The following is a 17,241-nucleotide window of genomic DNA, read 5'->3' on the forward strand; positions in this document are numbered from 1 at the left end:
ATCCAGTCCCTAAATCAAATTCTCAACTAAAATCAGAAGGTTTAAGATACAGTTATTTTAAGTGCTGCATACTCTTAAAAATGTGTGTCTGGTTATGTTGTGTATATAAGTGGCTCATATCAGAGATGCAGCAAGTCAAGCTATATAAAATTCAGTAACACATGCCAGAGAGGGAAGGAGGGAAGAGAGAGAGAGAGAGATTGAAAGAGAGAAAGAGATGCTTATCCTTTTCTCCAGGAGAGGTTCGAATTTTACTTTCAACTCGTTTCTAAAAATGGCAGATGCAAAGTAAGAAAACAAATGTATCTGTGGCAGGCAGGAAGGAAGGACAGAGAGGGGAATCTGATCTTCGTCTTGATGTGATATGTTTTTATCTGAATGCTTTTGCAATAGAACATCTAGGAGGCAAGTGAGAATCAGGGTATGTCTATGTTTCAACAGTTTCATTAGGGTCCCAGAGCTTTGTTTCCCAGGGATGTGATAGAAAATATGAACTCTTTGCATAGTTGGGAGTTGAGGAAGGGGGTAGGCTGAAACAGTGGCATATGTAATGGTGCATACCATCAGTGGCATGTGATGATAGTGCTTATCACAATAGCATTAAGACTTATGCCCTCTTTCTTTGGAGGCATTTAAATAGCTAGCCTTGCTTCTCTTTCCTAGGAGGAAGCCTGGGATTGATGTTGGTACCTCCATCCTGAAGTCTGGGAAATTGGTGGGGGGTTTGATGACTCAAGTTTATAAGTGGATTTTTAACCCAGTTCACATGGTGCTTGTGCTGACACTGACATTTTGTGCTGCATGATCTGGAAGTTGAGGCAAACATGATCAATGTTAGACTGGCAGAATCTCAGAGGACAGGGTCCAAGTTTCAAAGTTTAGAAACATTTCATTGATCAAAGTGTATTAGAGAAAAAAGCATTAAGTTAATTTTTTCATTCAGTCATTCAGTCATGCAACATACCTTTCTTGATCATCTGCCAGGACCCCAGTGTGTTGCTGGAGGCTGTGTTTGGGGGCAGATTGAAGCTAGGTTCAGTGTCATCTCCTCTCTGGTAACTCCTTTCCGATTGAATCTGCAGCTATAACTGGTATGTTATGCCATAGAGAAGGAAGAAAGTATACAAGTGGGCAAACTGGGATTATGTGTATCAAGATGGTTATAGTGATGGAGGAACTATCTCTTGGGATGCATTTTAGCAGAAAGGAACATAAAGCATTCAAAAGAGTTCTATTCTCCAGTTAGTGTCAGGACTGACTTTTCTTTGTTCTGTGGTCAAGGAAGGCCCTACTGAAAACCCAGGAATCAAGGTGGGTGTTTGCATGAAGGTCCCTTCAGCGTCAGCAATGAGAGCAGTCAATCAGGCAGAGCTCCCTGAATTAGGAGTCCTCCCAGGCTGTCAGGTCAAGGTCAGATTTAATTTGGGATTTTGTAGTTTACAGGATGCTACCCACTTTCTTACACCTCGCAGTAACCATGCTCCAGCAGCTTATTGGATTGGTCCAGGCTGTGCCTGGTGGTGAGAACGTCAGGTTTTGTGGGCACATGGCTTCACCAGGAGAGGTCTGGGGTGTCTCATGTTGGTAGAGAAGGAGTATGTCCGTGAACTTTAACTTCTCTAGAGGCCAAAGGCAAACTGGATAGCTATTGCTGCTGTAGTTTTGTAAATCTATGACCCTCTGTTGAGGCCTCTTTAACTCTAGAAGCCTTATGCATCTTTATGATTAATTAATTAGGACCCCACCAGCAGACTCTCCTTCTTCCAAGAGTGTAAAGTCATTCATGCAGGTTTGGTCTTGCTTGGAGGTTGGGGCTTGTGGGGGACATGAGCAGGGCTTGCCCTCAAATTCCCAGTCATTTGCATTTGGCTCCTCCTTTCTTTCACCTGTTACTCTGTTACTCTTTCTGCTGCTTTTTTTTTGAGACAGAGTCTTGCTCTTGTCTCCCAGGCTGGAGTGCAATGGCATGGTCTCGGCTCACTGCAACCTCTGCCTTCCAGGTTCAAGCGATTCTCCTGCCTCAGTAGCTGGGACTCCAGGCGCCCACCACCACTCCCGGCTAATTTTTTTGTATTTTTAGTAGAGATGGGGTTTCACCACGTTGGCCAGGCTGGTCTTGAACTCCTGACCTCAGGTGATCCACCCGCCTCAGCCTCCCAAAGTGCTGGGATTATAGGCATGAGCCACCGCGCCCGGCCTCTTTCTGCTACTTTTAAGTTATTCACACAAGCTTGGAGGACTAGAGGCAGGAGCTGGTATTTGGATCAATGGCTGGGTAATCCAGAGCAGTCAAAGAACCAAGAAATTATTAATATTTTGTTCCAGGTTATATGTTTTTATGGGGTGATGGTGAAAGAAAGAATGAATTTTGTTTCCTAAATGTGTGCTTCTTGCACTGATAGCAAAATTAGCCACTGTTTGCATTTCCTGAGCACTCATCAGCCTGTGGTAGAGAGAAAGAACTCAAAGGTAAGTGTGGTTGCAAGGAAAGAAACCAGGAATCCTGTGGTTGCCGCTAGCTTCATTCAATGTATAGATCCAGATTATTACATATTATCTGAATTAAACACATTTTACTTTAGAGAGATCATGCAGGTTCTGTGTTTGAGGAAATCTTACGATTGCTTATAAAGGAAATCATTGCCCCAAAATTCTGGATTTTAACTAATCTGATCTGCTTAAAGCATGACACCTGCATACTTGCTAACTTATTTTTTGAGAATAGAGAGATAAGGAATAGGATTCAGTCCTTAGAATGCAGAGCTTATAATTTTAGAAAGAGATGTATTTTATTTAGGCCAGATATTTTTACTGTTAATATCTTTACTGTTTTATCTAGAATGTTGACTCTATTATGCTTGAGCCAGTTGCCCCTTCCTCTCTTCCTCTTTCCTCTGTGTATTTATTGCACACTGACTAAGTGTCTGGGGTGACAGCAGATGCTGCGGTCATGAGGGTAACCAGTTAGACATGATTTCTGCCTTCATGGAGCTTACAGTCTGGTGGGAATGATGGACAGAGGAAGCACAGAACTGGACACCATGCATTTTCTCCTCTGACATCAGAGCCAAACTGGAAGATCCTGAAAATAATTCTATTGCATGTCCCTTGGAGATATTAACAAATTGCTCAGTGATTTTGATTGTTAAAATATCCTCCTGTTTGGATTTGTTATCACAGTGGCTTCTCTGGCAGTAGCATAGTTATAAAAGCAACCAGGAACTGCCCATGTGCCCAGTCTAGGCTCCTGACTCCCACAGATGCCTCTGGGGCTGGGGCCCGGCTAAGTATTTTCCAGGAGAAAAGTCAGTCAGGACCCCCAGCGCCTGCCATTTCCCATTCTTTCAGAGCCAAGGAGCTGGACCGGCATCTGACAGCCTGGAAGGGCCCGGTTCCAATCTGGAGCTGAGGTTAACACTTCAGGTCAGCTACTTCCTAAGGGAAGGAAAAATCCCTCCCAGGTGTTACTTTGAGCTTTCTCTGGTGCTGCTTGTTGCTGGCCTTCAGATTTTGGCCACCACTATCTTCAGGTACTGTTCTCCCTGCCTCCCTTGGAGAGGTGACCTTCCCCTTCTGTGCAGGGCCCTGTCTGTCCCATGTGGGCTTCCAGGGCTGGGGTGAGGAGGAGGCGGCGAGATTATTGCCTGTTACACATGGACATCTAGACGGGGGAAGAAACATAACAGCTTTATTTTTAGGCTTTGCTAATTCTCACTCTTCTCCTAGTTCGCTGCTACCTGGCAACAGCTTATTGTCATGGCAACACCGATGTTAATGAGTGAAACTCTCAGTGTGTCTGCTTTCCTGGTGCTCTGACAGACACTGTGTGGAGCTATCTTTCTGGCCATCAGAGGCTAAATGCTAGGCTCCCTTCCCCTCTGCAGGCCTCCCAGGCCCCGGGCCCCATCCACAGAGGGAAGGCACAGAGGCAGCGTTGACAAGGGATTTATGGCTCTGCTTACACATTCCCAGCTTCTCCTCTCTTCACGGATGGGCTGCTGGCTCTCGCACTGCCCCTTCTCCTGCAGTCCATCCCTCCACATTTTTAAGCGGCAGCTGTAGCCCGTTTTCTCACGTTTGGGGCACCTCGAGATTTGAGCAGGTTTTTATGGCACCTTCTCTGCAGTTGATCAGCAGGGCTGAATCGCGAGTTTTGAGAGAGGAGATTTGTGACTGGAACTGGCGCTCACATTGGGGAGGGAAGACCTGCACCTTCAGCCCTTAGGCTGAGAGTCAATAACTCCACCATAGCTTCTTGTCTTGCTTCTCTGGCATCTGTCCCTCAAGGGTGCCTTCGCAGCATTACAATAACTTGTGAGGAAGAGCAGGCAGAGTCTGCTCCAGCCTCCTCGTGCCTCAGTTTGTCCATCTCTAAAGCAGCGCGTATCTGAAACTGGATGTTCCTTAAGTTGGCGCTGCTGAGGGAGGGGTTCATGTGAAGTGCTCTGGGCTCCTGCTCACCATTTCTATGATGTGGGTGACTTGCTCGACCCCTCTGTGACTCCACTTCTCACTTGTAAATAAGGATAGTAATAGTATCTACCTCAGAATGCCATTGCAGGACTCCAACCAGATACATATGTGTCCAGGGCTTATAATAAAATCATGGTTCAATAAATCTTAGTTCTTACTATGTGTGGTCATTATTCAGTCTTCACACTGATTTCGTGAACTAGGACTATTGTTATTCTTGAATTACAAAGAAGGAAACTGAAGCATGGAGAGGTTGAGCAACTGCCAAGGTGGCTGGAAGCGACATGAAGCCTAGGTGTGCCCTGAGCCCCCACACTGCACACTGCAAGGTGAGCCTGAAGGAGATGGCCCTGTATGCCCTCAGTGACTGCTCCCTGTTCCGGGGAGGTGGGCCCGGGACCCCAGGAGTGTGCCTGAGGACCTTGCACTCCTTGGATAAGAGGCGTTATGTGAGCACAGAATTACCAACATTGTTTTTTTTTTTTTTTGAGGGAATCTCACTATGTCACCCAGGCTGGAGTGCAATGGTGCAATCTCAGCTCACTGCAACCTCCACCTCCTGGGTTCAAGAGATTTTATTGCCTCAGCTTCCCAAGTAGCTGGGGTTACAGGCACACGCCACCACACTCAGCTAATTTTTTGCAGTTTTAGTAGAGATGGGGTTTCACCATGTTGGCTAGGCTGGTCTGGAACTCCTGACCTCAAGTGATCCACCTGCCTTGGCCTCCCAAATTGCTGGGGTTATAGACGTGAGCCACTGCGCCTGGCTACCATCATTGTTGACCTCCACAAGTCCATCAAGTGTGACCTCCAGAGGGGTGTCATTCAGCTGCTGTGGCCCATCTTGAGGCCAGCACTGCTCTACCAGGCTCTTTAACGATCAATGGAGTAAAAACTGCAGCCACCTCTGTGTAACCCTAGCCTCTTCCTTAGGGTGCGGGGTCCCTGGCGAACACCTCTCAGTTGGGCTAAGGAAGCACGTTGCCACTTATTTACTGTGCTAGTTCATCCAAAGCTTTCAGCAACATGTAACAGCTTTACTTTCTCTTTTTTCAGAGTAATAGTCCTTTTAATTTTTCTATGTATTTTTTTAAAAGGTAGCACATACACATGGTATAAAGTCAAAAATATGCAAAAGGGTATATAGTGGTAAGTCTCTCTTCTCCCTTGCCCCAGCCTCCCAGTGCCTCCCCTGCAAGGAGGTCTGTCCATGAGTAAGCATAAACATGTATATTGATTTGTAAACCTCTGATGGGAACGCTGATACATTCTGTCCTGCATTGTTTTGTTTTTTCCTACTTAACAGTGTATCTGGAAAACTGCTCCATACAATTCACAATCTATGAGGGCGACTTCATTCATATTCAGCAGACACCTCAAAAATCTTATTGTTTTCCAGGTAAATGAGGTCAAGTATGTGAATCATTGTGAAATATCTTAAGAAAGCCTAACTGCTGGCAATAAGTTAATAATACTGAACAAATATTATCACCATGATAATAATACCACGATTCTTTTTAATCCATGATACAGTTTTTTATGTCTCGTTTTAAAGCTGAAACCCAAATTCATGGAGCTAAAAATGTCCCTGACCTGCGGTTTGAACCTGAGTCTGTCTGTCTTCCATCCCTCTGTCGGTTTGCCTGCGCCACACTCCTTCGCTTATAGAAATGTGCTTGGAGTGGGTCTTGGCTACAGCATGGCCGTAGGAGTTGACTCCTGGGAGTCCCCATGATGCTGTAATGCAGTGACAGCATCACTACACAGTTCTCATCACCGCCAGCCCCCTTCCTGTCTTCCCTGTAGGCCCAGCACTCACCCACAGGCAGACACTTCTAGTTAGCGCACATGGTTGATGGACATGTGAGGTTCCTTTGACCCCATCCCTTCTAGTCTATGCTTCTGCTTCTTTACCTAGAAAGTGTGCAGCCATGTCTCATCCCCGCCAAAAGAGGTACTCAAGAAGAGAGAAGAGGAGTGTTCAGTGTCTTCTCCCCACGTCCCCTTTTCCCCCAGCGAGGCAGAGGGGCTCTGTCTGGGTTTGGACTGGAGCACCTCACGGGTGTGAAGTTGGGAGGAGCCAGAGGCAGTGAGGACCTGCATTGCAGCGGGTGTGTCGGAGGGCTCAGCAAACGTGTGCTGTATGAGATGGGGAAACGAAGCCGTGTTTGCCGGCATATCTGGGGTTCCCTGGTCACTGAGACATCAGAGACATGTCAATCTGAGTCCCTTTGCTTGGATTTAATCTGCTATTTGTGAGTGTTCTGTTGCATTTAGTGGGGCTTCAGTCTTCATTTTCCTTGTCCTTCGCACTTCCTCATCATTCCCTTTCCGCGAGCTTGCCCACTTACTAGGATGGATCCTGGTCAGTGGATCAGGTGGTGGTGCTGAGGGCTCTGTTACCCCGATGGATTGCCAGCTTGCAGGGCCCAGCATGCCTGCGAGGGCAGAAGGGTTCTGAGTGGGGCCTGTTCCTCTGGGTGGGATGCGCTCTCCCTCTTCCTAGGCTTGGTTCCTCTCCTTCCTCGGGGCCTGATTCCTCCAGCTCATGCTCTGTCTTTCTTCAGAGCTCCTACCAAAGTCCCTGTCCCCCACACCGTTGACACTTTTACAGCAGCATTGCACGTGGACATAAAGGGGCACTGCAGCCAGTCCCCTGTGGAGGACTCAGGATGTCCCAGCCCTTCAGGGACCGGCTCCAGGGTAGGCCTGGCAGAGGGAAGGACCATGTTCTCTCCCAAACGGGCCAGTCCTTGGAGCTGCTGCCATGGCTTCAGCTTCCAATACCCTGTTTGGCGGGCTGTTTGCAAAGACGCAGAAGAGCCCCAAGGTGAGTTGAAGGGCCCTGGAGCCCCAGGCCTGCCTGCCTGGGGAGCAGCTGATGGCGAATCTGTGTCCTGGAACACGCCCTGCTGCCGCCAGTGTGACATCGGCTGTGGTTGTGAAATTTCTGACAAAGATGCTTGGAACTCATCCTGTTCTCGAAGTCACTGTGCTGCCCATCAGTTGACATGCTCTGTTGTCAAGAACACAGGAACCAGAGAGAAAGCACACTCAGCAGAGATGTGTCCTAGGGTGTTAGAGGAGGGAACCCCGTCACAGAAGAAAATTAGCAAAGACAGAACTGGGCAAAAACCACCAGAGGTCCCTGGGGCATGCCAATTAACTAGCTGGGGGTCTTGGGCAAGAGCGAGGGGAGGCCAGGGCTTAGGGATGAAATGTGAGGATGGGAAGGGGCCTCTTGAGCCGGCTCAGTGCCTCAGTTGGGCACTGGATATGGACTGGGACCACATCTTCTGGCCCCTCTTATTGTCCTTACTGCCTTGAAAGGACTAGATTATAATTACCTGAAGGACTGAGTAGGCCTAGAAATACTTCCCTAACTGCTTACTCATATCAACATTCCTTCCAAGAAAGAAGCAGGCACGCAGTCCACAATTAGAGATGAAAGGCTTCAACTGGAGGAGGTAAGGCCTTGGAGCGAATGTTTCAGTTGAAATGCAATCAGTCAAACAACTAGGGCAATTGACTGGTTATCAAACCCTTCTGGGTTTTGATGGGAGGAAAGAAGAGGAATTACTCATAAGGCAGCGATTTCTTAAATAAAGAGAAGGGACCCCAGAAGAAGAGGCTTCAGGACACTGATTCTTACTCCTGTCTGTACAGTAGAATAATCTGGGCAGCCTTTTAAAAATACTCAATTCCTCTGCCTCAACTCAGAGGAGTTCTGATTCAGTGGCCTTCATGGGGCTGGGACATCAGTATTTTTTAAAAGCACCCCCAGGTGATTCTAGTGTGCAGCCAGCGTTGAGAACCACTGGTTTAGAGGGGTTTAAAGGCAGAAGGCAAAATGTGTAGACTCCAGCATAGAGTTTGCTGTTTTCCAGGCTGAGATCAATAGAAAGCGTATCCTGATTTTAATTCACGGTGGCACACTCTAAAAGTATACTCCGGGATTTAAAAAGTCTAGGGGCTTTCGGAAGTATTTGTTTGCCCATGTTCATATCAACATTATTTGTAATGGCCAAAAAGCAGATGCAATCCAAGTATTCATCTATGGATAAATGGATAAACAGGATGTGGTATATACATACAATGGAATATCATTCAGCCTTAAAAAGGAAGGAAATCCTGATACATGTTACAACATGGATGAACCTTGAGAACATTATGCTAAATAAAATCAGCCAGACACAAAAGGAGAAATATGGTGTGATTCCACTTATATGAGGTACCCAGAATAGACAAATGTATACAGACAAAAGTAGAATGGTGGTTGCCACGGGCTGGTGGAGGGGGAAATGTGGAGCTGTTGTTTAATGGGTACAGGATTTCAGATTTTCAAGAATAGCAAAGTGTTCTGGAGATGGATGGAGATGATGGTTAAACAACAATGTAAATGTTTTTAATGCTACTAAATTGTACACTTAAAAATGGTTAAGTTTGTAAAATTTGTTACATGTATATATTTTACCACAACCTAAAAAATTAATTTCAGATTAATGAGAATCATCTATTTTAATATTTGAGAAAAACAGAAATTTATAAAGGAGAAAATTTAAAAATTACCACTTGATATCTAGATGTATTCTTTCTCTGCGTGTGCTTAATCATGCAAATACATACACACATTGAGTCTTACTTTCTATGATGCCTTGCAGTCTGGGTTTTCATTTGTACTTGATTTGGTTTAATCCTTGTTTCTTTACAGAGATGGTTCCATCTCAAGGGTGGAGTAAGTGAGGTGACATGGTAGGTGGGCATCCTAACATATCCATATATTCAGCTTTGGAATCAGACACTACTGGGTTCAAATTGCACCTGTCACGTTCACGATCGGTGTGACCTTGGGCCTCATTCTGAGCCTAAGTGTCCTTACTTCAGACTTGTTTGGGAAGTTAGAGATAACTTAGGTGCCAGGTCCCTGCTCAGGCCCTCGGGAAATGGGAGCTGTAACTGCAGAGTCACTGGAGACTTCCACGGACACTTTTACGTACTTGAGATAGATATTCAGTCTCCACTTCTACCCCTGTCTCACTTAGGAGAGAGCTTCGGAGAAGCCCTGATCTGAGATTCAGGAAGTCGCCAGGGCTGCCACATGGTGCTGTGACCTTGGCAACACCAGGTTCTTTCTCGGTCTCCGTTACTACATTTACAAAGTGAGCACATTGGGTTTTGGGGTCTCTGGGTTCCTCCCACGTCCCTACTCTAGCATCCTTTGCTTCTCCATAGCCTCTCACTCCCCGAGATGCAGAGCCCTCAGTGGATGTCCAGTAAATATTTATTAACAACCAGGCTCCTGCAGGTTAATCATCAACAACATGCAACAATATCCCAGATATGACCGGCTTCCTCCAAAGAGGGAAACCTGCTTTATGGCAAACTCATTGACTTTTCTTCAGGAAGTTAATTTCTGGTGGTGCAGCACCATATTCTGCAGGAGCTTGGATAGGCTGTGCTGGAAAGACAGGGATATTTTTCCCTAAAGGCAGTGTGTAGGGGAAGTGGGGCAAAACTCCCTTTTTTATTCCTGTAGTGCTTGTACTGGGGCAGAGGAAGCAGATGGATTACCAAGAGCATGGAAAGAAGTCCTACGTCCAGCCTAGAGCTCAGCACATCTTTCAGCTGCCAAATGGAAGGTCTCTCTGTGGTAATGCAGGGGAGGGAAATTGAGTTAGGATGGCTTGTTCCAAATAAAATGCTATATTTAATTTCACTCTGAGAAACATTTGATGTCCGGGCTACTGTAATACGTGAAATAGATTTAAGAAGATCCTTTTTTTGTTAGAACAACAGAAAATACAAAACAGGGAGGTCCTCACATCAGTTGCAGGTTGCACGTAGGGATCTGATCATTTCAGTGTGGTTTTTAATCATCTGGCAGCTGCTGGCCAAGGGTTGACTAGTCGCTACCTAGCAGCCTGAGTGTCACTGTACGTGTTGAATCTGTCTCAGTAGTTCAGCCTCTGAAATGCCTTTCAAGTTAAGCCAAGGCGTTCCGCACAGGAATGGAAACTGTCAGTTTGTAAATCTGGGATGTGTATTTGTGTGCTTGACATGTGGAAGGGAAGGGTTGAGTATAAACCAATGCTGAGTTAGATCAACAAATATGTATCTGACTGTATGATCTAAAAACCAGCCAGGTAGAGTCCCATCTCCAGAACTGCTGTCCCTTTTATGATGGTCATAAGCGCCATGGCTGCTGGATGCTTCTCTCCCTTTGTGGAGCTCTTCCCTGGTGTATTTCTGGGCTAACTGGCCATGCAGGGATTTGGGGAAGGAGCTCACAGACCTACTCTACTTTTCACATTGTTCCTATCCCTTCAGGCTTCTGCCTGTTTCCTTCTTGACTCTCCTGTTATTTTTTGGTGTGAGGTCAGAAAAAGCTCTTCTCTCCTCTTCTGCCTTCATTCATTTACCATTCAGAGGACCTCACTGAAGTGGAGAGACCAACAGATAGGGCTGCCAACTCAACCCTGGAAATGCTCTTTTCTTATTTTACCTGGCCATCTAGAAACCAAGTGTTTTATTTTTTTGTCCATTTATTTAAAAAAACTACAGAATGAAGTATTTTTGGGGACTGTGCCACTCTTTTGGGCTGTAAGTAGAAAAGAACAAATATATCCTTGTCCAGCTTTTCCTGTTAGACCCTCAGAGGAAGAAGCTCCAGCCCGTAACCTGTGAGGCTTTATCCCTTGGTGATGATGTGAATTAGAGAGAGAAGCTAATCTTTTTGAATGACTATGAAAGTTTCTCTGTGGAGCACCTGAAACCCTGGAAACACTTGCTTTCACAAACACTGAGGGCACCCTTATATGTGGAAAGAATTTCAGAGGCCAGGTATCAGGAGAGGCCCTGGGAGAGTAAGGAAATACAAGCAGCTTTTTGGCCTGGGATCTGGAGGCCCAGGGTCTGGAGGCCTGGTGACCTAGGCAGAGGAGGGCCCAGGAGGGAGGCTGTCCTTGAAGAGCACTCTCTGATGTTGGTTCAGCTCTCTGACATTGAAGTTGTCATGAGAACCCAAGCTGCTTTCTGTGATAGAAAGGATTTCCTCCTTTTCAGATGCTGAGGGAAATGGTTCTTTGCATCCTGCATCCAGAATCAGCACAAGACAGGGGAAGTGGTCAGGGACCGGCACCTCGGCTCCCCTGTTCTCCAACTGGCAGTGCTGTGGGGTTCCTGGGCAATTGTACAGAAAGCATGTATATAGGGTCATATAGATATGTGCTGGAATACTGACACAATTCAAAGTTCCCTCTGCTCAACTCCTTTGAGCTGAGCTTAATCCATAGCTCTCTGAGCCTCGGTTTCCTTATCTGTAAGAGTGGGAATGATGATACTGCAGAGTTGTGAGGCCTGTGCATGCTAACGCATGTGATATACTAGCTACAGTGCTGGCTCCCTGGTAAGGCTCAGGCATAGGGAACTGGTACAAGCATTACCTCTGCCCTCCCATGGGACAGAGGGGTGCTGATATTTGGTGTGAAGGGGTGCTGATACTAGGTTGGGTTCTCCTAGATCAGTCTAATGTAGGAGAGGCATCTTCAGCTGGAGCTTTGGGATATGTAGTTACTGACCAGTCTTGACTCACCATTGTTTGTGGTGTCTCTTGTCCTTTTTTTTTTTTTTTACTTGTTTCCGGAAGGCAGCTGGTGGTAAGTTTTATATTAGATTTAGCTTGAATATTATGCTTGGTTAGCGCAATACTAAAATTATTTCCTTTTTCCTGTGCATTCATCTATTCAACACATATTTCTCGAGGATGAACTATATGCGAGGCACTTTGACAGGCACTGATGATGCTGCGCTTGGTGCTGAGCGAGAGTTTACATTCTCTGTGCACCTGAGAGCAAGAAGAGAGGAGAGACAGGAAATGAAAGATGTAAGCAAATAAACGAGAGAGCTTCATATTATGGTGGGTGCTATGAAAAAGAAATCAAAGAGAAACAAGCAGAGTTTTGTGGTAACATGACTATGGGTGGGGGGTTACTTTAAGCTGGTGGTCAGGGAGGTCCCCTCTGGGACCTGGAAGACAAGAAGGAGCTAGGCTTGCAAAGAAAGACAGGAAGAGCCTTCCGGGGGATGGCATAGCAAGTACAAAGGCCCGGAGGCAGGACAACCTTGGCATGTGTCAGAAACAAAGAGCAAGGCTGGCACAGAGTGAATGACCAGGTGGGTGCAGGTGAGCTGGTCAAAGGGTTGGCGGTGTGGGGTGAGGGAGTGCTAGATCATGACTGGTAGGGAGGGTGACGTGTCTTTTTTATTTTTAGGATATCATCATTCTGCCTATGGATTAGAAAAGGGAGTTGGGAGGGAATGAGAAACTGGCTGGGAGGCCAGTTGGGTAGGAGAATAGAGGCTGGGACCAGGTGCCAGCAGTGGAGGTGAGATGAATGGGCAGAATTTGGCCAGTGGGATGAATCCAAGTGCTTGGGAGGCAGAGTTGCCAGGGCCTGCTGGGCAGTTGGGCAAGGAGGCCCCAAAGGATGCCAGGCAGTTTGTTCAGAATAAACATCAACAGTGAAAGTCTTGTGAAGAGTGTTGGGAAGCTGGACATTTTTAGATACAGCTGATGGCAGTGCAGAAGTTCCACTCACCTTGGAGAGTCATTTGACAAAATGTTCAAAGGCTTCAAAATGCTCATTTCTTTTGGCTCAACAAGTTCGTAGGATTTTATCCTATGGAAATAGTCAGAAATATACAAGGATTACTTACAAGTGTGTTCGTTGTAGTCTTATTTGTAATGGAGCTAAACCTGGGATAATTTCTCTCCTCTATTTTTCAATCACCAGAGGGCTGGGTAACTAAGTTAGGATGCATCCATATGATAGAACACCATGTAGCCATTCAAATGATAACCTAGAAGGACAGTTAATGGCACATAAAGATGTTCAAATGCACTGCTAAATGAACAAATATAGAAAGTTATCTACAATATGATCCCAAATTTTATAAGATATATAAACTCTATTTACATCTCATATAAGTGTAGACAGGATATACTATACCCTGGAAGGTCTAATAGGTATACATTAGAGTGTTAATGATAAGCCAATTCAGGGAACAAATTACAAATTATTTTATTTCATTCTCTATGATTCTTCTAAATTTTCTACCATAAACATTTGAAATAAAAACTTAAAAAAAACCCTGTTATTTGAAAAAACTTGTGATGTCTTACCATGTGCAAGTATAAACTGAATAGTGAATAAATCAGTGGGCTGGTGGCCCTTCTTAATACACTGCCGTACATAGGACAACCATTTGTATTCAGAAAGTTTGTGTTGAGTAAGTCACTGGATTTGAGTCAGAAGACTTGGAGTTGGAGTCCCAGCTCAGCCATTCACTGGCTTTGTGATCTTGAACACGACGCTTAACCTCTAATGTACAGACCCTTGGCTGCTTCAATTTGCAGTGGGAATGAATGGTGATAATAAGAACAAGAATAATGCTTTCATGGAGTTGTGAGGATTCAATGATAGGGAATTAGAAAATATTTTGTAAGAGGAAAAGCACAGTGTAAATATTAATATTCCAGGGCCCAAGTCTTTGACATGGACGTGACTATGGGCACCAATAGGTTTTTGGACAGATCATTAATGGTACCTTGTCGTGCCCTTTAGTGTGTATCTCATGCAACCAAATGGCCAGCTCACGTCTGATCCCAAGCCCTGAATTAAGCGAGCAATCTGAACACAAGGGACAATGAGTTGTCCTGAGCGGCAGGCGGCTCTCAAATGAGGAGTGCTTTCTCATTCACTGGAAAGCTGTAAGTGAAATGCTGCTTCAGCAGCCGCACCCAGAGCCCCTTTGATACATGGTTCAGCTGTTCTGTTACATAAACCTATTGGAAATGAACCTGCAAAGGAGTTGGGCAGAGGGAGTTGCCCATTGGAATAAAGACGAAGGAGAAATGCACTACCTCTCCATTTAAAGGAGACATTTGCTTTTTAATGGACCCTAAACACTGGGATCTCAAATGTCACAATCTTTACATACTGGAATGGACATGCACATAAATGCTGATGAACAGCTTAGCAGGCACTTAATTTTTAAATCTTTGATTGTTCAAGGACAGGGATATCCTACTTGGCTCATAGCAAGACTCATAGTATATTGGACAATGTTGTCTGCACTGGGATGTCTTACTGGAGAGTCACATCTCCAAAAAGAAGCTGTGTAGTGAATGGGTCCAAACATAAGGGTTTGAGCCCCTGTTTTCAGCTGGGATTTTTTGGGTAAAGGGAGATGAAGCAGCCAAGTCTAACCAATTGCTGAGGTTTATTTCTTGGGGACTCCCAGCTCCATTGAGGTGTAGAAAATATAGCACATACCAGTTACCAACATGGATACCTGTTCCTGGATGGAACTGCCTGGTTGGAAAGAATGCTGGTGGTCAGTAGTGCCTTCTGATCCTAAGAAGAGGACCCTAACCTGGCCATTTTGAATAAGGGCCCCATAGCTGCTGATTAAGTGTGTCAATAGTGGGTTCCTTGTGATGTAACATTCATCATCCTTCCTGTGGTGGATGACCCTACAGACCCACCTGCTGATAAGCTAAGCTGCTTGCCCAAGGCCTTAAAGCTACAGAGGTATTAATCTAGAGTTTGAACTGGATCTCTCTGACTCTAAGATTCCTGCTCTGAAGTCCTCCATTATCCTGCCTCTTACTGAGTTGTTTTGCCAGTGCTATTGGATTTGAATTCAGTTGTATCCTATGTACATTAGAATGAAAATGTATGCATCGTAGAAAATGAATAAATCATGGTTCCATCCCTCAAGAAACTTATATATATATATATATTATTATTATTTAAGAGTTTGAAGTGCGTAGCAAGAGCTCAATAAATAGTTATTGAGTAAATGATAATACACAAATATATTCTAGTTTATTTATAGATATCCATAACCCCAATCAGATTATGATGCATCTCATAAAAGGTGCACACACAAAATCCCGTCGGAGTTTAAAGACGGGAGAGAATACCTCTGGAGAAATCAGGAAAATACCAGTTGGATGTATCATTTGAGATGGGTCTTAAAGACCTGTAGGCACTCTGACAGGTAGAGATGGTGAGGCTTGGTTCCCACCCTGAACCTCCCGCCTGCTGATTGGCTCCTGCAGTACACCCTAGGTGCCCTGGTTTGTTTCTGCTTTGTAATTCCACTTCTTAATGATATCAATAACTGGGAGCTGGGAAGTGAAGTTTTTATTCTGATAAACCTGACTTGCCGCAAGAGGCCTACATGAGAAAGTATGATTTCTGGTCTCCTCTCCACCGTCTCCGATATGCAAATGAGTCACACATCTGTATCTTCATTCTAGAGCTCTCTTTTGAACTGCTAATCCCCCTGGCTGAGCCTCTAATCCTGGTTGTCCAGCATTCTTCTAGATTTAAGGTTGAAACAGAGTGCATGACCTTCCCAGACTCCCTTGTACATGAGCTCCCAACTTCCCAGCCCCTGTTCTGCTCCCCTCCTTGCAGCGGTAGCCAGGGTGGTCAGCTGCATTGCACATTAGTAGTAAGGGAAGAATGGGGTGACGGGTCCAGAGTTGTGTGTTATAAGATGACTTTGGAGGTCAGGCTGTTGTTTTGGCTCACTTTGGGATTTTGGGGAGTAGCTTACTTTGCCATCAATTTCCTGATGAAGAAAAGGCAACTTGGCGTTCTTCGTATAAGTAAACAGGTCAGTGTTGGAGATAATTACATTAGGAAGCACCGTGGGTCCCAGAGATGGGAGGCCGCATGTAAGTACTACTATGCCATTGCCATCATTGTCTGGAGAGGATGATAATGTAGTATTTGCTTGCAAAATGGTTTTCTGATGTTTGGTTGAAAGAGACAGTTATGTACCTTAGCCAACTGTCAGGGCTGTTTTTCTTCTAGCACAATTTATAAAGTGCTTTTTGTCACACCCAAATTTTGCAGGACCACAAAACTCAGATATTTAAGGTTGTGGCTTTTTAGAATGGATGAATAAACATTAGCACTCCAAACTTAAGAGTGTGAAGACTTGTCAAGGCTCCATTTCTGATTTGCTTTCTGATCTCATGCAAGTCACTTCACCTCTCTGCTTTTTGTTTTTCCATCTGTGAGACATTGCTCACTTTGCCAGGATATCTTCAATATGAATAAGATAATGTGTGGAACCCTTTCAGCTGCTGCATCATTAAAAAGCACTTATTCAGCACTTATGTAGCATTGCACAAAGAGAATTATAAAGACTAGATCCCTTCCTTGCCTGCTAGTTATATTCTAATATCTTCTTAAAAAGGCAGAAACTAGGCAACTAAAGAGAGCAATAATTCAAATGTTATCTTTTAGGCTACACAAATAACAGTAGCATAAATAATTAACAAGCACCAATATGCAAAGAAATCAGTTATCAAGAATACATAGAAATAGTTACCAAAAATACATAGATAAAATTATCAGAAATTTCTCATCTTTCTGGAGCCAAGTCACGCAAGAACCTGGTTTTATGTAAATGAAATTGCCAGACACTGCCCCCTGGAACCTGAGCAAGAAGAAGACCCTAGTGGGTGGACTGGGGAGGGAAAGTGTTCTGGAGAGTTTTACTTGGGATTCTGTATTTGGGTTTCTGTCACTGTCTCTTCTCCCTCCAAAGTCAACTAATACTCAGACATTAAGGCTTAAGACCCTGTTAAGGGGAAAGGTCTGTGCTTTACAGACGATGCTGTAGAGTGGTAGGCAACCATCATTCCTCTTCTGAATATTGTGGTCATTGCATTGTGAGCCTTCATTG

The 17,241-nt window shown here is 44.9% G+C and overlaps 1 protein-coding gene and 1 long non-coding RNA gene across 24 annotated transcripts in view; one reads left to right on the top strand and one right to left on the bottom strand.

Annotated features, from left to right (window-relative positions):
• Positions 1-17,241, top strand: part of CACNA1C (calcium voltage-gated channel subunit alpha1 C) — a 638,552-nt gene that overhangs the window by 149,578 nt on the left and 471,733 nt on the right. The gene's annotated exons all lie outside the window — the stretch shown is intronic.
• LOC103891948 (uncharacterized) lies at positions 4,060-14,948 on the bottom strand. Of its 2 annotated transcripts, XR_008511776.2 has the most exons (4): positions 14,808-14,948; positions 13,071-13,151; positions 12,065-12,316; positions 4,060-11,652 (listed from the first exon to the last, which is right to left on the bottom strand). It is a non-coding gene; the product is annotated as an uncharacterized LOC103891948 (long non-coding RNA). The 2 variants fall into 2 exon arrangements; XR_008511775.2 differs by having other exon boundaries at positions 4,060-12,316.

Source organism: Pongo abelii, chromosome 10 (assembly GCF_028885655.2).
Source record: "Pongo abelii isolate AG06213 chromosome 10, NHGRI_mPonAbe1-v2.0_pri, whole genome shotgun sequence".
NCBI classification, from domain to species: domain Eukaryota; kingdom Metazoa; phylum Chordata; class Mammalia; order Primates; family Hominidae; genus Pongo; species Pongo abelii.